The sequence below is a fragment of the Stigmatopora argus genome, chromosome 8 (assembly GCF_051989625.1).
Source record: "Stigmatopora argus isolate UIUO_Sarg chromosome 8, RoL_Sarg_1.0, whole genome shotgun sequence".
In the NCBI taxonomy this organism is placed as follows: Eukaryota; Metazoa; Chordata; class Actinopteri; order Syngnathiformes; family Syngnathidae; genus Stigmatopora; species Stigmatopora argus.
The window spans coordinates 773,893-795,549 of record NC_135394.1 but is presented as its reverse complement, the minus strand read 5'-3'; the positions used below and the strand labels follow the sequence as shown (position 1 = coordinate 795,549).

The 21,657-nt window shown below is 45.1% G+C and overlaps 29 non-coding genes and 3 pseudogenes across 29 annotated transcripts; all 32 read right to left on the bottom strand.

Annotated features, from left to right (window-relative positions):
- Nucleotides 1–8,035: 8,035 nt before the first annotated feature.
- On the bottom strand, nt 8,036–8,154 carry LOC144080641 (5S ribosomal RNA). Its single transcript, XR_013302639.1, has one exon. It is a non-coding gene; the product is annotated as a 5S ribosomal RNA (ribosomal RNA).
- Nucleotides 8,155–8,470: 316 nt separating this feature from the next.
- On the bottom strand, nt 8,471–8,589 carry LOC144080630 (5S ribosomal RNA). The gene has a single exon (XR_013302638.1). It is a non-coding gene; the product is annotated as a 5S ribosomal RNA (ribosomal RNA).
- Nucleotides 8,590–8,905: 316 nt separating this feature from the next.
- LOC144080586 (5S ribosomal RNA) lies at nt 8,906–9,024 on the bottom strand. The gene has a single exon (XR_013302608.1). It is a non-coding gene; the product is annotated as a 5S ribosomal RNA (ribosomal RNA).
- A 316-nt stretch (nt 9,025–9,340) lies between these two features.
- On the bottom strand, nt 9,341–9,459 carry LOC144080484 (5S ribosomal RNA). Its single transcript, XR_013302513.1, has one exon. It is a non-coding gene; the product is annotated as a 5S ribosomal RNA (ribosomal RNA).
- A 315-nt stretch (nt 9,460–9,774) lies between these two features.
- On the bottom strand, nt 9,775–9,893 carry LOC144080371 (5S ribosomal RNA). Its single transcript, XR_013302403.1, has one exon. It is a non-coding gene; the product is annotated as a 5S ribosomal RNA (ribosomal RNA).
- A 316-nt stretch (nt 9,894–10,209) lies between these two features.
- LOC144081061 (5S ribosomal RNA) lies at nt 10,210–10,328 on the bottom strand. Its single transcript, XR_013302896.1, has one exon. It is a non-coding gene; the product is annotated as a 5S ribosomal RNA (ribosomal RNA).
- A 316-nt stretch (nt 10,329–10,644) lies between these two features.
- LOC144079651 (5S ribosomal RNA) lies at nt 10,645–10,763 on the bottom strand. The gene has a single exon (XR_013301708.1). It is a non-coding gene; the product is annotated as a 5S ribosomal RNA (ribosomal RNA).
- Nucleotides 10,764–11,079: 316 nt separating this feature from the next.
- Nucleotides 11,080–11,198, bottom strand: LOC144080263 (5S ribosomal RNA). The gene has a single exon (XR_013302300.1). It is a non-coding gene; the product is annotated as a 5S ribosomal RNA (ribosomal RNA).
- Nucleotides 11,199–11,514: 316 nt separating this feature from the next.
- On the bottom strand, nt 11,515–11,633 carry LOC144079650 (5S ribosomal RNA). Its single transcript, XR_013301707.1, has one exon. It is a non-coding gene; the product is annotated as a 5S ribosomal RNA (ribosomal RNA).
- Nucleotides 11,634–11,949: 316 nt separating this feature from the next.
- LOC144080629 (5S ribosomal RNA) lies at nt 11,950–12,068 on the bottom strand (annotated as a pseudogene).
- A 313-nt stretch (nt 12,069–12,381) lies between these two features.
- LOC144080116 (5S ribosomal RNA) lies at nt 12,382–12,500 on the bottom strand. Its single transcript, XR_013302155.1, has one exon. It is a non-coding gene; the product is annotated as a 5S ribosomal RNA (ribosomal RNA).
- A 316-nt stretch (nt 12,501–12,816) lies between these two features.
- Nucleotides 12,817–12,935, bottom strand: LOC144081199 (5S ribosomal RNA). The gene has a single exon (XR_013303030.1). It is a non-coding gene; the product is annotated as a 5S ribosomal RNA (ribosomal RNA).
- A 316-nt stretch (nt 12,936–13,251) lies between these two features.
- Nucleotides 13,252–13,370, bottom strand: LOC144079611 (5S ribosomal RNA). Its single transcript, XR_013301669.1, has one exon. It is a non-coding gene; the product is annotated as a 5S ribosomal RNA (ribosomal RNA).
- A 316-nt stretch (nt 13,371–13,686) lies between these two features.
- On the bottom strand, nt 13,687–13,805 carry LOC144079649 (5S ribosomal RNA). Its single transcript, XR_013301706.1, has one exon. It is a non-coding gene; the product is annotated as a 5S ribosomal RNA (ribosomal RNA).
- Nucleotides 13,806–14,121: 316 nt separating this feature from the next.
- LOC144080975 (5S ribosomal RNA) lies at nt 14,122–14,240 on the bottom strand. The gene has a single exon (XR_013302815.1). It is a non-coding gene; the product is annotated as a 5S ribosomal RNA (ribosomal RNA).
- Nucleotides 14,241–14,556: 316 nt separating this feature from the next.
- On the bottom strand, nt 14,557–14,675 carry LOC144079791 (5S ribosomal RNA). The gene has a single exon (XR_013301842.1). It is a non-coding gene; the product is annotated as a 5S ribosomal RNA (ribosomal RNA).
- Nucleotides 14,676–14,988: 313 nt separating this feature from the next.
- Nucleotides 14,989–15,107, bottom strand: LOC144080566 (5S ribosomal RNA). The gene has a single exon (XR_013302589.1). It is a non-coding gene; the product is annotated as a 5S ribosomal RNA (ribosomal RNA).
- A 316-nt stretch (nt 15,108–15,423) lies between these two features.
- On the bottom strand, nt 15,424–15,542 carry LOC144081060 (5S ribosomal RNA). The gene has a single exon (XR_013302895.1). It is a non-coding gene; the product is annotated as a 5S ribosomal RNA (ribosomal RNA).
- A 313-nt stretch (nt 15,543–15,855) lies between these two features.
- On the bottom strand, nt 15,856–15,974 carry LOC144079648 (5S ribosomal RNA). The gene has a single exon (XR_013301705.1). It is a non-coding gene; the product is annotated as a 5S ribosomal RNA (ribosomal RNA).
- A 316-nt stretch (nt 15,975–16,290) lies between these two features.
- On the bottom strand, nt 16,291–16,409 carry LOC144080618 (5S ribosomal RNA). The gene has a single exon (XR_013302637.1). It is a non-coding gene; the product is annotated as a 5S ribosomal RNA (ribosomal RNA).
- A 316-nt stretch (nt 16,410–16,725) lies between these two features.
- Nucleotides 16,726–16,844, bottom strand: LOC144079790 (5S ribosomal RNA). The gene has a single exon (XR_013301841.1). It is a non-coding gene; the product is annotated as a 5S ribosomal RNA (ribosomal RNA).
- A 313-nt stretch (nt 16,845–17,157) lies between these two features.
- Nucleotides 17,158–17,276, bottom strand: LOC144080673 (5S ribosomal RNA; annotated as a pseudogene).
- A 316-nt stretch (nt 17,277–17,592) lies between these two features.
- On the bottom strand, nt 17,593–17,711 carry LOC144081059 (5S ribosomal RNA). The gene has a single exon (XR_013302894.1). It is a non-coding gene; the product is annotated as a 5S ribosomal RNA (ribosomal RNA).
- A 313-nt stretch (nt 17,712–18,024) lies between these two features.
- LOC144079647 (5S ribosomal RNA) lies at nt 18,025–18,143 on the bottom strand. Its single transcript, XR_013301704.1, has one exon. It is a non-coding gene; the product is annotated as a 5S ribosomal RNA (ribosomal RNA).
- Nucleotides 18,144–18,459: 316 nt separating this feature from the next.
- Nucleotides 18,460–18,578, bottom strand: LOC144080606 (5S ribosomal RNA). The gene has a single exon (XR_013302628.1). It is a non-coding gene; the product is annotated as a 5S ribosomal RNA (ribosomal RNA).
- A 316-nt stretch (nt 18,579–18,894) lies between these two features.
- On the bottom strand, nt 18,895–19,013 carry LOC144079789 (5S ribosomal RNA). The gene has a single exon (XR_013301840.1). It is a non-coding gene; the product is annotated as a 5S ribosomal RNA (ribosomal RNA).
- Nucleotides 19,014–19,326: 313 nt separating this feature from the next.
- Nucleotides 19,327–19,445, bottom strand: LOC144080115 (5S ribosomal RNA). The gene has a single exon (XR_013302154.1). It is a non-coding gene; the product is annotated as a 5S ribosomal RNA (ribosomal RNA).
- Nucleotides 19,446–19,761: 316 nt separating this feature from the next.
- On the bottom strand, nt 19,762–19,880 carry LOC144079538 (5S ribosomal RNA). Its single transcript, XR_013301597.1, has one exon. It is a non-coding gene; the product is annotated as a 5S ribosomal RNA (ribosomal RNA).
- Nucleotides 19,881–20,196: 316 nt separating this feature from the next.
- Nucleotides 20,197–20,315, bottom strand: LOC144080595 (5S ribosomal RNA). Its single transcript, XR_013302617.1, has one exon. It is a non-coding gene; the product is annotated as a 5S ribosomal RNA (ribosomal RNA).
- A 316-nt stretch (nt 20,316–20,631) lies between these two features.
- Nucleotides 20,632–20,750, bottom strand: LOC144079917 (5S ribosomal RNA). The gene has a single exon (XR_013301965.1). It is a non-coding gene; the product is annotated as a 5S ribosomal RNA (ribosomal RNA).
- Nucleotides 20,751–21,063: 313 nt separating this feature from the next.
- LOC144079954 (5S ribosomal RNA) lies at nt 21,064–21,182 on the bottom strand. The gene has a single exon (XR_013302000.1). It is a non-coding gene; the product is annotated as a 5S ribosomal RNA (ribosomal RNA).
- A 316-nt stretch (nt 21,183–21,498) lies between these two features.
- LOC144080716 (5S ribosomal RNA) lies at nt 21,499–21,617 on the bottom strand (annotated as a pseudogene).
- Nucleotides 21,618–21,657: the final 40 nt, after the last annotated feature.

Sequence of the window (21,657 nt, the reverse complement as noted above, 5' to 3'; positions counted from 1 at the left end):
ATTCTGGAACGTCATTAGGCTGGTGGCTGCTAGTTGTTCCTTTATCGCCACAAATCCCTGTTCAGTATAATTTCCAAGTTTTTGGACATTGTAATGCAGGTAATTTATCCGATCAACATTTTTGTTTGGAGTAATTAAAAGAAAAATAGACTCCCAACCTGCTGCGATCTGATTAACCAACTTATACTCATCTGGGACTCCCCGGGGGACGCCAATCGCATCAATGTAGGTCGGATCACCCTCTCTCCATGCCGATCGCCGCCGTCGCGAGGGGCCCGCCATCATACCAGATTTCTGTGCAGCCAATTGTATCTCCTCTACTGTAGATGGAAAAACAGACACTGGTAATAGCAGTGAGACCAAGGCACAAAGTCCTGCGGCATTTTTGCAGGAGTCGTATAATTTGTTTTGGCCGCACCACCACCATAGGTCAGAACGTGGTATCAGGGGTGCAGTCTGTTTTAGGACGTGGGCACACCACGTCACATTTATCGCTCCCAGTGCCGGACCGTGCCCTGTGAGGACTAAACAGGTAAAATGATTAAACGCGACATGTGTTGAAAAATTAGGCTTGTCCTTCGCTGTCGTTGTAACTGGGTAGACATTATTCCATTTCATACATTTTGGGCTTACATCTTCTTTTGTCATTATCTCATTTACACAATCAGGGGTAATTTGCGCGGGCACTACTCGTAAGAGGGGGCGTGGCCCCATACATGTTATACAGGTTTGATTGATAGCCTTAGCTGCATTTTCCATCAACAACAACCAATTATTGCCCGTTTGGGAAATCCCTGTTGCAGAAATGAATTCATCATCTGTGGTTTTTTCAGATTTCAATTTTACTACGGCCTTTTCAGTTGTTTCCTTCTCTGACGCCCTAAACACGGCCTCCATAGGCATGGTAATTACTGTTGAGACACAAATGTAAAATTTGTAATAAGGGTTTTCCCCCCTTGACCATGGGCTTAGGAAAAACGTCAGACAAGGATCTCTTCCACAAGTCAATTTGTCAGTCTGAATACTGATTTGTATTCCCCCCATCGTCTGGGTTAATTTTATCAGGGGCCTGATGGCTTTTGCGCACGCGTCCGACATCCAAGCTCGCCAATCTTGACCAGTTTCTGCAACAAGGTTGCCCCAACCCCTCCTCAGGGCTGTCATGTACCACACATATCCTTTACCATAGGTTGATCCCTTGTATGGCGACCGGGATGTCCATGAGTCTAAAAATATTTTCTTCCATGAAAGGAAGATATCCGTAGTTCTATTGTATGGAAGGCAAAACAGTGTTCGTGTGCTTAATCGTCTGGGGGTGTCATCTCGAATGCATGTTTGGAAATTTGAGTCAGTAGGTAATGTTATGTCCCATGTTATTGTTGCTCGTTTTACCCTCCCGTAAGAAGGTGTATCTTTAATTGAAACGCCTCCGCCTTTCTCTCCAACTGGAGAAAGTAGCCCTATTATGGAGAGGAATAGAGTCACAATCATTAATGCCTTTGCCCCGAGGGCAACAATTGTTTTTACCATGACTTTTTATCTTTGTTTATGGGGTTCCTCTTGGACCGTTTCAATTGAGATAACCTTCTTACTGTGTGAAAGGTGAATCCAGGTTCCCCTCTCAGCTATCTTGATGGCTGTTGGTGTGGTCAGCAACACTTGGTATGGCCCCTCCCACTTTGCGTCACTCCAATGTTTCTTTTTTATACTGCGTATCAGCACCCAGTCTCCAGGAACCACCTTCGCTCCGTCCGTTTCCTGTTGAGAAGAACCATCTCCCTCTGGTAACTTAAGTTCGGTGCGTTTTTCTAAAGATTTTCTCATGTAGTCAGCTAAATTTGCCTCGTCATCCAATTCCCATTGTGTAGTGAATAATGGCAATTTGTATGGTCTACCAAACAGGACTTCATATGGGGTTAACCCACTTGAGCTCGTGATGTTAATATGTAATTTCACCAAATCAATACATTTTGTCCATGGTCTCTTTGTTTCTTCCATATTTTTTCTTAGTCTATTTTTTATAGTTCCATTCATCCTTTCGACAAGGCCCGCCGATTGTGGGTGGTAGGCGCAATGATTTCGCAACGAGATATGGAACCTACTGCCAATTCCATCAATTATTTTGTTAACAAAATGGGTGCCATTATCACTACAAATGGTTTCTGGGATTCCATATCGTGGAATGATATCTTTACATAATGCTTTGGCTACCGTTAACGCATCTATGTGTTTTGTTGGGAAAATTTCAACCCATTTTGAAAAGGCATCAATAATCACTAAGCAGTATCTTTTCCCCTCACTTTTACTTAATTCAATAAAATCCATATGTATCCTTTGAAATGGATATGTAGCATTTGGAAATTGCCCACGTCTTGGCCGTATCCCCCCTTGGGGGTTATGCCGAGCACAAGCCAAACATGCTCTGCAAAAAATTTTTGCATATAGATTAAATCCATACGTTTTGTAGTGCCGTTGCACCAAAGCAACCATTCCCGCCGTGGAAACATGCGTTTTGCCATGACTCAAAATGGCCGCCCATCTAAACAAATTTTTTGGTAAGATTGGTTGGCCTTCAATGCTCGCATAAACCCCATTTTGCAATTTCGCCCCTTTATCAATCCATAATTTGAATTCGGATTGTGGGCTTTGTAACTGCATCTTTGCCAAAATATCATCTGGTAAGATGTTTTCGTCATACACCGAGTCTATCATCCCAATAAAGGGTTTCCTTGCAGCCTCCTTTGCCGCCACATCAGCAAAGGCATTCCCCAAGGAAACCTGGTCATTTTTTGAAGTATGTGCTGCACATTTACAAACAGCAATATGTTTTGGGAGCTGCACCGCAGCTATCAGTCGTTGCAACAATTTAGCATGTGTCACCGCTTTGCCCGTGGAAGATATCATACCCCTATTTGCCCAATAACTAGCGAAAACGTGGCATGATGAAAATGCATATTGACTATCTGTATAAATTGTAACATCCTTGTCGCTCATCAGGATGCATGCTTCCGTCAATGCAATTAACTCTGCCGCTTGCGCAGAGTAATTGGACGGTAATGGTTCCGCTTTTAAGATTTTAGTCGCGGTCACAACCGCATACCCCGTCCGAGTTTTTCCCATTTCGTCCTTACTAGCGGAGCCATCAACAAAAAGGACTTCACCGCTGTCCAGCGGTTGATCTTTTAAATCCTTCCTACACTTTGTAGCCTCTTCGGCTATCGCTTGACAATCATGTTGCTCTCCCTCCCCAGGAAGTGGCAACAAAGTAGCTGGATTAATTTTAACACACCTCTCGAGTGTGAGATGTGGTTGCGAAAGCAGAATGGCTATACAAGACAAATGTCTCGCCGGAGACAAAAATTTCATGTTTGTTTGTAGCAATAACGCCGCCACTGCATGCGGAACTCTAAGGGTTAAAGAATGAAAAAGCACTATCGTAGCGCTGCTCTCCACCGCCATTGAAGCCGCCACCACCGCCCGCACACAATGAGGAAGCGCGCAGGCCACCTTATCTAATCTGGACGAAAAGTATGCAACAGGCCTCATTTTCCCCCCGAATTCCTGAGTCAGCACAGATGTCATGAACTCCCCTTTACAGTCCACCATCTGCACAAAAGGCTTGTTATAATTAGGTAACGCTAAAGTACCACTAGCTACTAGCATCTGCTTTAACGTACAAAATGCCGTCTCAGCCTCTGCTGTCCAATTTAGAGCCGAGGACATTTTTAAAACATCATTCATTATTTTAGCAAGGGGAGATACAATTTCTGCATAATTTGGAATCCATGCCCTACAGTAATTAGTGAGACCTAAAAATGACATTATTTGTTTTTTAGTCAGTGGTTTAGGTGCGTCCAAGACCACCTTCTTTCTGTCATCTAAAATTTTCTTTCCGCCCTTAACCAGATTATATCCTAAATATTTTACCTGTTCTTTACAAAGCTGCAATTTGTTTTTGCTTATTTTGTGGCCTTCCGCCGCCAGGTGCCCTATCAAGGCTACAGTGTCTATTCTACAGGCTTCTAAACTAGATGAAGCTATTAGTACATCATCCACATACACAATAATTTGGCTTCCCCCCTGCGGTTGGAACCTAGCTACACTGCTACTCATAATCTGTGAATATATCGTGGGGCTTTCACAGTATCCCTGTGGCAGTCTCGTAAAAGTATATTTTTTCCTTCCAAACGTGAAGGCAAACCAAAATTGACTATCCCGATCTAATGGGATGGAGAAAAAAGCGTTGCTTATGTCGATTACTGTAAAAAATGCCGCATCTGGATCCAAATTATTCAAAAGCGTGTGCGGGTCTGGCACACAAGGTGCGCGCTGAATTACTGCAGAGTTCACCGCTTGTAAATCCTGAACCATTCTCCATCCCCCAGAAGGGGCCGCCTTTCTCACTGGAAAAATTGGAGAGTTGCAAGGTGAATCCTCACAATCAATAATAACCCCCGCTTTTAACAAATCCTCAATTACAGGTTTTATTCCTTCCAAAGCATCAGGTTTTAACGGATATTGTCGGACACAGGGCCTGAGTTCAGATTTTGGTCTAATTATCACCGGTATCACCCCCTTTACTAGTCCTACATCAGAAGGTCCTTTGGACCATATCTCGGGAGGGACTGTTGCTAACAGCTCCTCATCCTCTTCTGATAATAGGTATATCCCCGTTGCTGATCGTGCTAGTCATTGCAGGTAGATCCCCACCCGTACGCCCATAGTTTGAAACACCGCTTTTCTGTATGTCTCCGTAATTTCACTATACTCAAGCCCTGTGTCTAATACACTCCAATCGGTTGCCCCGCGGGCCGTTTGTACAAAGTCACGCAGCACCTCTTTTCTCTGATTGTACGGTTTGCATAAGACAATGTGTGGAGTTGCCCATTCAAGAAAAAGGTTTCTATATCCCAAAGACAACTCAACCCCCCCCACAACTGTTGAAATACCATCCGTGTACAGGTATTCCAATCTAATTTCAGCCGGCATGACCTGTGCTAATCTGTTCTCATAGATTTCATCAGGCCCTTCAGATCTCTTGTACCACATCAGCACCTGGAGGGAGTCTATTTTTTCAACACTCTCCCGCGTTCCAATCAAATCTGTAGCTGTAGATAACAGGGTGCTCCCCACCCCCGTCGGCGCGTTATCTGACACCTCTAGCGTATAGTAAAAAAACGCAGGCTGGCCCCCCTGCAACACATTCAATTGGCCATTTTGGATCTCTTTTCGCCTTTTAACCACCATATTACCACTAGCGGAGGGGACCAAAGCCAAGCCCAATTGTAATAGGCCATCCCTCCCCAGCAAATTGACAGGACACTCATGCACCACCAGCACAGACATTTTGCACGACTCCCCCTCCGGGTCCCTTATCCAAACCGGAAATGTCTCCGAAACGGCGGCAACTTGCCCACCTGCTGTTGTCACAAACACCCTCCGTTTTGTATGTCTAGCCCCTGGAATATCCACTTTAATCGCAGTTTTACAAGCCCCGGTATCACACAAAAATTTTAATCGCATCCCATTCACGAACAGTGTGATTTCAGGTTTAATTGTATCGAGTGCCAATATCTCCGCTAAATTTAGTTCCACTTCTCTCTGCTCAAATCCATTGCTTATCTCGTTTTGAGCAGGCCCCCCGACTAGTCATGCCGATTGGCCTTCACTTTTAGAGGCCCTGTTATTTGGGCAATCGCGGGATATATGACCTATTTTCCCACAGATCCAACAGATTTTCTCTCTCATACCTCGCTTTCTGTTGAACTTCCCTGCATATTTTTTCTCATTATCCCTGTTAAAAGGTTTACGCTCCCACCCCTTATTTTGGTAAAAAATCCCGTCCTCGTTAGAGGGTGCCCCCCCCTTTCTTTTCTTTTTTAAAACCTCTTCTGCATGGATCGCCTGATTTACGTATTGTTCAAGCGTGCCCGTAGACCTGTCTACCCAATGTTTTTCAACCCATTCCCTAAGCGTATAATTTGAATGAGCATGCAACACATTTTTTAGCTGCTCCTGATAAAGGCTGCCCGCCGCGTGGTCTTCAGCGATGCCGCTGTTGGCCTTAAAACAAGCCGTCATCCTGATTTGATAGTCTGCAAAAGGCTCACCATCCCTCTGCTTAGCTCTGCTGATCACAGTATAATTAGCTTTTGTTTTAAACTTCCCCGTAACCCGATCAATCAGTTCATGCACTCTCACATTCAACTCACGACCGTCATGACACAACGGGCCACCATCAGCTTTTGGATTCCAGTCCCCCCTAACTGCATGCCAATCACCTTTTAACGCGAACATCCAAATTTGCTGCGTTTCCACCCCATTCAGGTGATAAGATCGTCTAATGTCCTCCATTTGCAAGACAAACTCCCCCACATCAACCTTGTACGACGTGATGCCTTCTACGGCCTTTTTCACGTCGTCCTGCGTCCACGTTCTGTGTACCAGGATAGTAGGGGCCTGCTCCTTGCCCACATTAGGATTAGCAACTTCGATCATGGGATATTGTTCAATAAACACATCAGTCATTGGCGGCGCCCCAGGCTGGGGAGATAGCGTTTCTCCCCATGCCTTTGACCATTCCCCCACGGGCCCTCCCGACCTGGTCAGCATATTTGTCGGAGGGGGCCTCGGCAGTATCTCCTCCTTTTTAACAGCAACAACACATTTCTTGCCCACCGGCCCAGTCTCATCATCCTCTTTTCTGTGGAATAACACAGCCTCTGTGTTTCCAGTCCCACCGTTATCAACTGATTTAACCCAGCCATCACTTCGTTTCCTTGCCATCATAAACCAATAATAGGTATCATTATATCCCTCCTGCTCCATTTTGTTAAGGTTTCCCCCATGTTTAGCACGTATTTTATCCTGCAGTATCAAAATCTTATGCATATTAAGCTGGCCAGCAAATCCATATTTATTTATCCATAAGTTTAGATGTTTAATTCTCAAAGCGCTCTGATTTTCAACAAATTTCCAATCCTTACACGGCAGACGCATCTTTGGATCGTCAATAGCCGTTTTACTGTTTCCACTACCCATTTTTGGAGCGGATTTGTGTGCGACGTTTATAGACCACACCGTGTCTACCTGCTAGTGACTAGTATCCGCAGGGTTTTTAAAATCGCTAATCCCCAGGACGCGAACCTTACTTCTCAAAATAAGGCCTTCGCATGTGATGCCTTCCACGCACTCGGAACCCGTCACAAGGATAGTCGTCAACCGACTAGAATCCAGCCGCTGCCGAGAAATATTCCAGCCTGGGAAAGGGATTTCTTTTGCCGTGCACGGTCACTCCAGATATTGAACAGCAGCGTCTGGACTCCTTATCGGTTTGTTGACCCCGGCTACTCGAAGGACCAAAATGTTGGAATAATGATTCAAACCTTTTAAATCATTATTAGTAATATTTAATTAAAAAAGGAAAAACATCTCTCAACATTTCTGGTTACACTTGCAAGGAAAATGCTATGCGACGCCGTCTTAGTCCACAGTGCATTCTAAATTCTAGTAACTGAATCATTGTATTTAATCGCGACATTCGAAAAACATGTTCATGTAATCAGTACAATAACACCTTCTGGTTTAGAAAAACAACAGTCTCAAAATGAAATGGTGTGACATCTCCCCAAAACAATGGTACATAATATTTTCATTATAAGGTAAACAAAGCATTCAAGCAGGATTATAATGTCAACAAAGCAGTATTTTAATGTCAACAAAGCCGTATTTTCAAATCTGCTGGTGAAGCCCCGACATAACAGTCTCATTTGGTCCTGCTGGGAAAAAGTGTCCGTCTCTTTTCCCTTGCCCTTGAGGAGAGGACTGCGCAGGAAGAAGTCCATCCCATGACTTGATTTATAGCTTTACTACTTATTGAAAAATGCTTACAACACATATAGAATATTACCTAATAATTCTAACAGAGAGCTTCAATAAAATGTTGTGAGATATGCAGAGGAGGGAAGTCTTTCATGATTTAGGAGGTCAAAAGGAGATGAACATCCATGAAATGTCGAAAATGGTTTTGACAAGATGCTTACAGCACCTGGTATTCCCAAGCGGTCTCCCATCCAGGTACTAACCAGGCCCAACCCTGCTTAGCTTCCGAGATCAGACGAGATCGGGCGTTTTCAGGGTAGTATGGCCGTGAGCAACATTGTCGCTGAACAAATCCCCTTTGGAAATCCGAACGGTCCATAGTCTTGCATGTGGATCGTGTATTTGGATATTTGGATCGGGTGTGGAGGGTGAGGGGTCCTCTTTGGAGAACCCTTCGTTAAAGGAGTCGACTTTGTTGCCGCTTGCTCTTCTTTTGCTTTATTACTTCTACAACTACGGGAATGAAGATTATCAGAAGGAGAGCTTCAATAAAATGTTGTGAGATGCGCAGAGGAGGGAAGTCTTTCATGATTTAGGAGGTCAAAAGGAGCTGAACATCCATGAAATGTCGAAAATGGTTTTGACAAGATGCTTACAGCACCTGGTATTCCCAAGCGGTCTCCCATCCAGGTACTAACCAGGCCCAACCCTGCTTAGCTTCCGAGATCAGACGAGATCGGGCGTTTTCAGGGTAGTATGGCCGTGAGCAACATTGTCCCTGAACAAATCCCCTTTGGAAATCCGAACGGTCCATAGTCTTGCATGTGGATCGTGTATTTGGATATTTGGATCGGGTGTGGAGGGTGAGGGGTCCTCTTTGGAGAACCCTTCGTTAAAGGAGTCGACTTTGTTGCCGCTTGCTCTTCTTTTGCTTTATTACTTGTACAACTACGGGAATGAAGATTATCAGAAGGAGAGCTTCAATAAAATGTTTTGAGATGTGCAGAGGAGGGAAGTCTTTCATGATTTAGGAGGTCAAAAGGAGATGAACATCCATGAAATGTCGAAAATGGTTTTGACAAGATGCTTAAAGCACCTGGTATTCCCAAGCGGTCTCCCATCCATGTACTAACCAGGCCCAACCCTGCTTAGCTTCCGAGATCAGACAAGATCGGGCGTTTTCAGGGTAGTATGGCCGTGAGCAACATTATTGCTGAACAAATCCCCTTTGGAAATCCGAACGGTCCATAGTCTTGCATGTGGATCGTGTATTTGGATATTTGGATCGGGTGTGGAGGGTGAGTGGTCCTCTTTGGTGAACCCTTCGTTAAAGGAGTCGACTTTGTTGCCGCTTGCTCTTCTTTTGCTTTATTATTTCTACAACTACGGGAATGAAGATTATCAGAAGGAGAGCTTCAATAAAATGTTGTGAGATGTGCAGAGTAGGGAAGTCTTTCATGATTTAGGATGTCAAAAGGAGATGAACATCCATGAAATGTCGAAAATGGTTTTGACAAGATGCTTACAGCACCTGGTATTCCCAAGCGGTCTCCCATCCAGGTACTAACCAGGCCCAAACCTGCTTAGCTTCTGAGATCAGACGAGATCGGGCGTTTTCAGGGTAGTATGGCCATGAGCAACATTGTCGCTGAACAAATCCCCTTTGGAAATCCGAACGGTCCATAGTCTTGCATGTGGATCGTGTATTTGGATCTTTGGATCGGGTTTGGAGGGTGAGGGGTCCTCTTTGGAGAACCCTTCGTTAAAGGAGTCGACTTTGTTGCCGCTTGCTCTTCTTTTGCTTTATTACTTGTACAACTACGGGAATGAAGATTATCAGAAGGAGAGCTTCAATAAAATGTTGTGAGATGTGCAGAGGAGGGAGTCTTTCATGATTTAGGAGGTCAAAAGGAGATGAACATCCATGAAATGTCGAAAATGGTTTTGACAAGATGCTTACAGCACCTGGTATTCCCAAGCGGTCTCCCATCCAGGTACTAATCAGGCCCAACCCTGCTTAGCTTCTGAGATCAGACAAGATCGGGCGTTTTCAGGGTAGTATGGCCGTGAGCAACATAGTCGCTGAACAAATCCCCTTTGGAAATCCGAACGGTCCATAGTCTTGCATGTGGATCGTGTATTTGGATATATGGATCCGGTGTGGAGGGCGAGGGGTCCTCTTTGGAGAACCCTTCGTTAAAGGAGTCGACTTTGTTGCCGCTTGCTCTTCTTTTGCTTTATTACTTCTACAACTACGGGAATGAAGATTATCAGAAGGAGAGCTTCAATAAAATGTTGTGAGATGTGCAGAGGAGGGAAGTCTTTCATGATTTAGGAGATCAAAAGGAGATGAACATCCATGAAATGTCGAAAATGGTTTTGACAAGATGCTTACAGCACCTGGTATTCCCAAAAGGTCTCCCATCTAGGTACTAACCAGGCCCAACCCTGCTTATCTTCCGAGATCAGACGAGATCGGGCGTTTTCAGGGTAGTATGGCCGTGAGCAACATTGTCGCTGAACAAATCCCCTTTGGAAATCCGAACGGTCCATAGTCTTGCATGTGGATCGTGTATTTGGATATTTGGATCGGGTGTGGAGGGTGAGGGGTCCTCTTTGGAGAACCCTTCGTTAAAGGAGTCGACTTTGTTGCCGCTTGCTCTTCTTTTGCTTTATTATTTCTACAACTACGGGAATGAAGATTATCAGAAGGAGAGCTTCAATAAAATGTTGTGAGATGTGCAGAGGAGGGAAGTCTTTCATGATTTAGGAGGTCAAAAGGAGATGAACATCCATGAAATGTCGAAAATGGTTTTGACAAGATGCTTACAGCACCTGGTATTCCCAAAAGGTCTCCCATTTAGGTACTAACCAGGCCCAACCCTGCTTATCTTCCGAGATCAGACGAGATCGGGCGTTTTCAGGGTAGTATGGCCGTGAGCAACATTGTCGCTGAACAAATCCCCTTTGGAAATCCGAACGGTCCATAGTCTTGCATGTGGATCGTGTATTTGGATATTTGGATCGGGTGTGGAGGGTGAGTGGTCCTCTTTGGTGAACCCTTCTTTAAAGGAGTCGACTTTGTTGCCGCTTGCTCTTCTTTTGCTTTATTATTTCTACAACTACGGGAATGAAGATTATCAGAAGGAGAGCTTCAATAAAATGTTGTGAGATGTGCAGAGTAGGGAAGTCTTTCATGATTTAGGATGTCAAAAGGAGATGAACATCCATGAAATGTCGAAAATGGTTTTGACAAGATGCTTACAGCACCTGGTATTCCCAAGTGGTCTCCGATCCAGGTACTAACCAGGCCCAACCCTGCTTCGCTTCCGAGATCAGACGAGATCGGGCGTTTTCAGGGTAGTATGGCCGTGAGCAACATTGTCGCTGAACAAATCCCCTTTGGAAATCCGAACGGTCCATAGTCTTGCATGTGGATCGTGTATTTGGATATTTGGATCGGGTGTGGAGGGTGAGGGGTCCTCTTTGGAGAACCCTTCGTTAAAGGAGTCGACTTTGTTGCCGCTTGCTCTTCTTTTGCCTTATTACTTCTACAACTACGGGAATGAAGATTATCAGAAGGAGAGCTTCAATAAAATGTTGTGAGATGTGCAGAGGAGGGAAGTCTTTCATGATTTAGGAGGTCAAAAGGAGATGAACATCCATGAAATGTCGAAAATGGTTTTGACAAGATGCTTACAGCACCTGGTATTCCCAAAAGGTCTCCCATTTAGGTACTAACCAGGCCCAACCCTGCTTATCTTCCGAGATCAGACGAGATCGGGCGTTTTCAGGGTAGTATGGCCGTGAGCAACATTGTCGCTGAACAAATCCCCTTTGGAAATCCGAACGGTCCATAGTCTTGCATGTGGATCGTGTATTTGGATATTTGGATCGGGTGTGGAGGGTGAGTGGTCCTCTTTGGTGAACCCTTCTTTAAAGGAGTCGACTTTGTTGCCGCTTGCTCTTCTTTTGCTTTATTATTTCTACAACTACGGGAATGAAGATTATCAGAAGGAGAGCTTCAATAAAATGTTGTGAGATGTGCAGAGGAGGGAAGTCTTTCATGATTTAGGAGGTCAAAAGGAGATGAACATCCATGAAATGTCGAAAATGGTTTTGACAAGATGCTTACAGCACCTGGTATTCCCAAGCAGTCTCCCATCCAGGTACTAATCAGGCCCAACCCTGCTTAGCTTCTGAGATCAGACGAGATTGGGCGTTTTCAGGGTAGTATGGCCGTGAGCAACATTGTCGCTGAACAAATCCCCTTTGGAAATCCGAACGGTCCATAGTCTTGCATGTGGATCGTGTATTTGGATATTTGGATCGGGTGTGGAGGGTGAGTGGTCCTCTTTGGTGAACCCTTCGTTAAAGGAGTCGACTTTGTTGCCGCTTGCTCTTCTTTTGCTTTATTACTTCTACAACTACGGGAATGAAGATTATCAGGAGAGCTTCAATAAAATGTTGTGAGATATGCAGAGGAGGGAAGTCTTTCATGATTTAGGAGGTCAAAAGGAGATGAACATCCATGAAATGTCGAAAATGGTTTTGACAAGATGCTTACAGCACCTGATATTCCCAAGCGTTCTCCCATCCAGGTACTAACCAGGCCCAACCCTGCTTAGCTTCCGAGATCAGACGAGATCGGGCGTTTTCAGGGTAGTATGGCCGTGAGCAACATTGTCGCTGAACAAATCCCCTTTGGAAATCCGAACGGTCCATAGTCTTGCATGTGGATCGTGTATTTGGATATTTGGATCCGGTGTGGAGGGCGAGGGGTCCTCTTTGGAGAACCCTTCGTTAAAGGAGTCGACTTTGTTGCCGCTTGCTCTTCTTTTGCTTTATTACTTCTACAACTACGGGAATGAAGATTATCAGAAGGAGAGCTTCAATAAAATGTTGTGAGATGTGCAGAGGAGGGAAGTCTTTCATGATTTAGGAGGTCAAAAGGAGATGAACATCCATGAAATGTCGGAAATGGTTTTGACAAGATGCTTACAGCACCTGGTATTCCCAGAAGGTCTCCCATCTAGGTACTAACCAGGCCCAACCCTGCTTATCTTCCGAGATCAGACGAGATCGGGCGTTATCAGGGTAGTATGGCCGTGAGCAACATTGTCGCTGAACAAATCCCCTTTGGAAATCCGAACGGTCCATAGTCTTGCATGTGGATCGTGTATTTGGATATTTGGATCGGGTGTGGAGGGTGAGTGGTCCTCTTTGGTGAACCCTTCGTTAAAGGAGTCGACTTTGTTGCCGCTTGCTCTTCTTTTGCTTTATTATTTCTACAACTACGGGAATGAAGATTATCAGAAGGAGAGCTTCAATAAAATGTTGTGAGATGTGCAGAGGAGGGAAGTCTTTCATGATTTAGGAGGTCAAAAGGAGATGAACATCCATGAAATGTCGAAAATGGTTTTGACAAGATGCTTACAGCACCTGGTATTCCCAAGCGGTCTCCTATCCAGGTACTAACCAGGCCCAACCCTGCTTAGCTTCCGAGATCAGACGAGATCGGGCGTTTTCAGGGTAGTATGGCCGTGAGCAACATTATTGCTGAACAAATCCCCTTTGGAAATCCGAACGGTCCATAGTCTTGCATGTGGATCGTGTATTTGGATATTTGGATCGGGTGTGGAGGGTGAGTGGTCCTCTTTGGAGAACCCTTCGTTAAAGGAGTCGACTTTGTTGCCGCTTGCTCTTCTTTTGCCTTATTACTTCTACAACTACGGGAATGAAGATTATCAGAAGGAGAGCTTCAATAAAATGTTGTGAGATGTGCAGAGGAGGGAAGTCTTTCATGATTTAGGAGGTCAAAAGGAGATGAACATCCATGAAATGTCGAAAATGGTTTTGACAAGATGCTTACAGCACCTGGTATTCCCAAAAGGTCTCCCATTTAGGTACTAACCAGGCCCAACCCTGCTTATCTTCCGAGATCAGACGAGATCGGGCGTTTTCAGGGTAGTATGGCCGTGAGCAACATTGTCGCTGAACAAATCCCCTTTGGAAATCCGAACGGTCCATAGTCTTGCATGTGGATCGTGTATTTGGATATTTGGATCGGGTGTGGAGGGTGAGTGGTCCTCTTTGGTGAACCCTCCTTTAAAGGAGTCGACTTTGTTGCCGCTTGCTCTTCTTTTGCTTTATTATTTCTACAACTACGGGAATGAAGATTATCAGAAGGAGAGCTTCAATAAAATGTTGTGAGATGTGCAGAGGAGGGAAGTCTTTCATGATTTAGGAGGTCAAAAGGAGATGAACATCCATGAAATGTCGAAAATGGTTTTGACAAGATGCTTACAGCACCTGATATTCCCAAGCGGTCTCCCATCCAGGTACTAACCAGGCCCAACCCTGCTTAGCTTCCGAGATCAGACGAGATCGGGCGTTTTCAGGGTAGTATGGCCGTGAGCAACATTGTCGCTGAACAAATCCCCTTTGGAAATCCGAACGGTCCATAGTCTTGCATGTGGATCGTGTATTTGGATATTTGGATCGGGTGTGGAGGGTGAGGGGTCCTCTTTGGAGAACCCTTCGTTAAAGGAGTCGACTTTGTTGCCGCTTGCTCTTCTTTTGCCTTATTACTTCTACAACTACGGGAATGAAGATTATCAGAAGGAGAGCTTCAATAAAATGTTGTGAGATGTGCAGAGGAGGGAAGTCTTTCATGATTTAGGAGGTCAAAAGGGGATGAACATCCATGAAATGTCGAAAATGGTTTTGACAAGATGCTTACAGCACCTGGTATTCCCAAGCGGTCTCCCATCCAGGTACTAATCAGGCCCAACCCTGCTTAGCTTCTGAGATCAGACGAGATCGGGCGTTTTCAGGGTAGTATGGCCGTGAGCAACATTGTCGCTGAACAAATCCCCTTTGGAAATCCGAACGTTCCATAGTCTTGCATGTGGATCGTGTATTTGGATATTTGGATCGGGTGTGGAGGGTGAGTGGTCCTCTTTGGTGAACCCTTCGTTAAAGGAGTCGACTTTGTTGCCGCTTGCTCTTCTTTTGCTTTATTACTTCTACAACTACGGGAATGAAGATTATCAGGAGAGCTTCAATAAAATGTTGTGAGATATGCAGAGGAGGGAAGTCTTTCATGATTTAGGAGGTCAAAAGGAGATGAACATCCATGAAATGTCGAAAATGGTTTTGACAAGATGCTTACAGCACCTGATATTCCCAAGCGTTCTCCCATCCAGGTACTAACCAGGCCCAAACCTGCTTAGCTTCCGAGATCAGACGAGATCGGGCGTTTTCAGGGTAGTATGGCCGTGAGCAACATTGTCGCTGAACAAATCCCCTTTGGAAATCCGAACGGTCCATAGTCTTGCATGTGGATCGTGTATTTGGATATTTGGATCCGGTGTGGAGGGCGAGGGGTCCTCTTTGGAGAACCCTTCGTTAAAGGAGTCGACTTTGTTGCCGCTTGCTCTTCTTTTGCTTTATTACTTCTACAACTACGGGAATGAAGATTATCAGAAGGAGAGCTTCAATAAAATGTTGTGAGATGTGCAGAGGAGGGAAGTCTTTCATGATTTAGGAGGTCAAAAGGAGATGAACATCCATGAAATGTCGAAAATGGTTTTGACAAGATGCTTACAGCACCTGGTATTCCCAAAAGGTCTCCCATCTAGGTACTAACCAGGCCCAACCCTGCTTATCTTCCGAGATCAGACGAGATCGGGCGTTTTCAGGGTAGTATGGCCGTGAGCAACATTGTCGCTGAACAAATCCCCTTTGGAAATCCGAACGGTCCATAGTCTTGCATGTGGATCGTGTATTTGGATATTTGGATCGGGTGTGGAGGGTGAGGGGTCCTCTTTGGAGAACCCTTCGTTAAAGGAGTCGACTTTGTTGCCGCTTGCTCTTCTTTTGCTTTATTATTTCTACAACTACGGGAATGAAGATTATCAGGAGAGCTTCAATAAAATGTTGTGAGATGTGCAGAGGAGGGAAGTCTTTCATGATTTAGGAGGTCAAAAGGAGATGAACATCCATGAAATGTCGAAAATGGTTTTGACAAGATGCTTACAGCACCTGGTATTCCCAAAAGGTCTCCCATTTAGGTACTAACCAGGCCCAACCCTGCTTATCTTCCGAGATCAGACGAGATCGGGCGTTTTCAGGGTAGTATGGCCGTGAGCAACATTGTCGCTGAACAAATCCCCTTTGGAAATCCGAACGGTCCATAGTCTTGCATGTGGATCGTGTATTTGGATATTTGGATCGGGTGTGGAGGGTGAGTGGTCCTCTTTGGTGAACCCTTCTTTAAAGGAGTCGACTTTGTTGCCGCTTGCTCTTCTTTTGCTTTATTATTTCTACAACTACGGGAATGAAGATTATCAGAAGGAGAGCTTCAATAAAATGTTGTGAGATGTGCAGAGTAGGGAAGTCTTTCATGATTTAGGATGTCAAAAGGAGATGAACATCCATGAAATGTCGAAAATGGTTTTGACAAGATGCTTACAGCACCTGGTATTCCCAAGCGGTCTCCCATCCAGGTACTAACCAGGCCCAACCCTGCTTAGCTTCCGAGATCAGACGAGATCGGGCGTTTTCAGGGTAGTATGGCCGTGAGCAACATTGTCGCTGAACAAATCCCCTTTGGAAATCCGAACGGTCCATAGTCTTGCATGTGGATCGTGTATTTGGATATTTGGATCGGGTGTGGAGGGTGAGGGGTCCTCTTTGGAGAACCCTTCGTTAAAGGAGTCGACTTTGTTGCCGCTTGCTCTTCTTTTGCCTTATTACTTCTACAACTACGGGAATGAAGATTATCAGAAGGAGAGCTTCAATAAAATGTTGTGAGATGTGCAGAGGAGGGAAGTCTTTCATGATTTAGGAGGTCAAAAGGAGATGAACATCCATGAAATGTCGAAAATGGTTTTGACAAGATGCTTACAGCACCTGGTATTCCCAAGCGGTCTCCCATCCAGGTACTAATCAGGCCCAACCCTGCTTAGCTTCTGAGATCAGACGAGATCGGGCGTTTTCAGGGTAGTATGGCCGTGAGCAACATTGTCGCTGAACAAATCCCCTTTGGAAATCCGAACGGTCCATAGTCTTGCATGTGGATCGTGTATTTGGATATTTGGATCGGGTGTGGAGGGTGAGTGGTCCTCTTTGGTGAACCCTTCGTTAAAGGAGTCGACTTTGTTGCCGCTTGCTCTTCTTTTGCTTTATTACTTCTACAACTACAGGAATGAAGATTATCAGGAGAGCTTCAATAAAATGTTGTGAGATACGCAGAGGAGGGAAGTCTTTCATGATTTAGGAGGTCAAAAGGAGATGAACATCCATGAAATGTCGAAAATGGTTTTGACAAGATGCTTACAGCACCTGATATTCCCAAGCGTTCTCCCATCCAGGTACTAACCAGGCCCAACCCTGCTTAGCTTCCGAGATCAGACGAGACCAAGCGTTTTCAGGGTAGTATGGCCGTGAGCAACATTGTCGCTGAACAAATCCCCTTTGGAAATCCGAACGGTCCATAGTCTTGCATGTGGATCGTGTATTTGGATATTTGGATCCGGTGTGGAGGGCGAGGGGTCCTCTTTGGAGAACCCTTCGTTAAAGGAGTCGACTTTGTTGCCGCTTGCTCTTCTTTTGCTTTATTACTTCTACAACTACGGGAATGAAGATTATCAGAAGGAGAGCTTCAATAAAATGTTGTGAGATGTGCAGAGGAGGGAAGTCTTTCATGATTTAGGAGGTCAAAAGGAGATGAACATCCATGAAATGTCGAAAATGGTTTTGACAAGATGCTTACAGCACCTGGTATTCCCAAAAGGTCTCCCATCTAGGTACTAACCAGGCCCAACCCTGCTTATCTTCCGAGATCAGACGAGATCGGGCGTTTTCAGGGTAGTATGGCCGTGAGCAACATTGTCGCTGAACAAATCCCCTTTGGAAATCCGAACGGTCCATAGTCTTGCATGTGGATCGTGTATTTGGATATTTGGATCGGGTGTGGAGGGTGAGGGGTCCTCTTTGGAGAACCCTTCGTTAAAGGAGTCGACTTTGTTGCCGCTTGCTCTTCTTTTGCTTTATTATTTCTACAACTACGGGAATGAAGATTATCAGGAGAGCTTCAATAAAATGTTGTGAGATGTGCAGAGGAGGGAAGTCTTTCATGATTTAGGAGGTCAAAAGGAGATGAACATCCATGAAATGTCGAAAATGGTTTTGACAAGATGCTTACAGCACCTGGTATTCCCAAAAGGTCTCCCATTTAGGTACTAACCAGGCCCAACCCTGCTTATCTTCCGAGATCAGACGAGATCGGGCGTTTTCAGGGTAGTATGGCCGTGAGCAACATTGTCGCTGAACAAATCCCCTTTGGAAATCCGAACGGTCCATAGTCTTGCATGTGGATCGTGTATTTGGATATTTGGATCGGGTGTGGAGGGTGAGTGGTCCTCTTTGGTGAACCCTTCTTTAAAGGAGTCGACTTTGTTGCCGCTTGCTCTTCTTTTGCTTTATTATTTCTACAACTACGGGAATGAAGATTATCAGAAGGAGAGCTTCAATAAAATGTTGTGAGATGTGCAGAGTAGGGAAGTCTTTCATGATTTAGGATGTCAAAAGGAGATGAACATCCATGAAATGTCGAAAATGGTTTTGACAAGATGCTTACAGCACCTGGTATTCCCAAGCGGTCTCCCATCCAGGTACTAACCAGGCCCAACCCTGCTTAGCTTCCGAGATCAGACGAGATCGGGCGTTTTCAGGGTAGTATGGCCGTGAGCAACATTGTCGCTGAACAAATCCCCTTTGGAAATCCGAACGGTCCATAGTCTTGCATGTGGATCGTGTATTTGGATATTTGGATCGGGTGTGGAGGGTGAGGGGTCCTCTTTGGAGAACCCTTCGTTAAAGGAGTCGACTTTGTTGCCGCTTGCTCTTCTTTTGCCTTATTACTTCTACAACTACGGGAATGAAGATTATCAGAAGGAGAGCTTCAATAAAATGTTGTGAGATGTGCAGAGGAGGGAAGTCTTTCATGATTTAGGAGGTCAAAAGGAGATGAACATCCATGAAATGTCGAAAATGGTTTTGACAAGATGCTTACAGCACCTGGTATTCCCAAGCGGTCTCCCATCCAGGTACTAATCAGGCCCAACCCTGCTTAGCTTCTGAGATCAGACGAGATCGGGCGTTTTCAGGGTAGTATGGCCGTGAGCAACATTGTCGCTGAACAAATCCCCTTTGGAAATCCGAACGGTCCATAGTCTTGCATGTGGATCGTGTATTTGGATATTTGGATCGGGTGTGGAGGGTGAGTGGTCCTCTTTGGTGAACCCTTCGTTAAAGGAGTCGACTTTGTTGCCGCTTGCTCTTCTTTTGCTTTATTACTTCTACAACTACAGGAATGAAGATTATCAGGAGAGCTTCAATAAAATGTTGTGAGATACGCAGAGGAGGGAAGTCTTTCATGATTTAGGAGGTCAAAAGGAGATGAACATCCATGAAATGTCGAAAATGGTTTTGACAAGATGCTTACAGCACCTGATATTCCCAAGCGTTCTCCCATCCAGGTACTAACCAGGCCCAACCCTGCTTAGCTTCCGAGATCAGACGAGATCGGGCGTTTTCAGGGTAGTATGGCCGTGAGCAACATTGTCGCTGAACAAATCCCCTTTGGAAATCCGAACGGTCCATAGTCTTGCATGTGGATCGTGTATTTGGATATTTGGATCCGGTGGTGAGGGCGAGGGGTCCTCTTTGGAGAACCCTTCGTTAAAGGAGTCGACTTTGTTGCCGCTTGCTCTTCTTTTGCTTTATTACTTCTACAACTACGGGAATGAAGATTATCAGAAGGAGAGCTTCAATAAAATGTTGTGAGATGTGCAGAGGAGGGAAGTCTTTCATGATTTAGGAGGTCAAAAGGAGATGAACATCCATGAAATGTCGGAAATGGTTTTGACAAGATGCTTACAGCACCTGGTATTCCCAGAAGGTCTCCCATCTAGGTACTAACCAGGCCCAACCCTGCTTATCTTCCGAGCTCAGACGAGATCGGGCGTTTTCAGGGTAGTATGGCCGTGAGCAACATTGTCGCTGAACAAATCCCCTTTGGAAATCCGAACGGTCCATAGTCTTGCATGTGGATCGTGTATTTGGATATTTGGATCGGGTGTGGAGGGTGAGTGGTCCTCTTTGGTGAACCCTTCGTTAAAGGAGTCGACTTTGTTGCCGCTTGCTCTTCTTTTGCTTTATTATTTCTACAACTACGGGAATGAAGATTATCAGAAGGAGAGCTTCAATAAAATGTTGTGAGATGTGCAGAGGAGGGAAGTCTTTCATGATTTAGGAGGTCAAAAGGAGAGGAACATCCATGAAATGTCGAAAATGGTTTTGACAAGATGCTTACAGCACCTGGTATTCCCAAGCGGTCTCCCATCCAGGTACTAACCAGGCCCAACCCTGCTTAGCTTCCGAGATCAGACGAGATCGGGCGTTTTCAGGGTAGTATGGCCGTGAGCAACATTATTGCTGAACAAATCCCCTTTGGAAATCCGAACGGTCCATAGTCTTGCATGTGGATCGTGTATTTGGATATTTGGATCGGGTGTGGAGGGTGAGTGGTCCTCTTTGTTGAACCCTTCGTTAAAGGAGTCGACTTTGTTGCCGCTTGCTCTTCTTTTGCTTTATTACTTCTACAACTACGGGAATGAAGATTATCAGAAGGAGAGCTTCAATAAAATGTTGTGAGATGTGCAGAGTAGGGAAGTCTTTCATGATTTAGGATGTCAAAAGGAGCTGAACATCCATGAAATGTCGAAAATGGTTTTGACAAGATGCTTACAGCACCTGGTATTCCCAAGCGGTCTCCAATCCAGGTACTAACCAGGCCCAACCCTGCTTAGCTTCCGAGATCAGACGAGATCGGGCGTTTTCAGGGTAGTATGGCCGTGAGCAACACTGTCGCTGAACAAATCCCCTTTGGAAATCCGAACGGTCCATAGTCTTGCATGTGGCTCGTGTATTTGGATATTTGGATCGGGTGTGGAGGGTGAGGGGTCCTCTTTGGAGAACCCTTCGTTAAAGGAGTCGACTTTGTTGCCGCTTGCTCTTCTTTTGCTTTATTACTTCTACAACTACGGGAATGAAGATTATCAGGAGAGCTTCAATAAAATGTTGTGAGATATGCAGAGGAGGGAAGTCTTTCATGATTTAGGAGGTCAAAAGGAGATGAACATCCATGAAATGTCGAAAATGGTTTTGACAAGATGCTTACAGCACCTGGTACTCCCAAGCGGTGTCCCATCCAGGTACTAACCAGGCCCAACCCTGCTTAGCTTCCGAGATCAGACGAGATCGGGCGTTCTCAGGGTAGTATGGCCGTGAGCAACACTGTCGCTGAACAAATCCTCTTTGGAAATCCGAACGGTCCATAGTCTTGCATGTGGATCGTGTATTTGGATATTTGGATCGGGTGTGGAGGGTGAGTGGTCCTCTTTGGAGAACCCTTCGTTAAAGGAGTCGACTTTGTTGCCGCTTGCTCTTCTTTTGCTTTATTACTTCTACAACTACGGGAATGAAGATTATCAGAAGGAGAGCTTCAATAAAATGTTGTGTGATGTGCAGAGGAGGGAAGTCTTTCATGATTTAGGAGGTCAAAAGGAGATGAACATCCATGAAATGTCGAAAATGGTTTTGACAAGATGCTTACAGCACCTGGTATTCCCAAGCAGTCTCCCATCCACGTACTAACCAGGCCCAACCCTGCTTAGCTTCTGAGATCAGACGAGATCGGGCGTTTTCAGGGTAGTATAGACGTGAGCAACATTATCGCTGAACAAATCCCCTTTGGAAATCCGAACG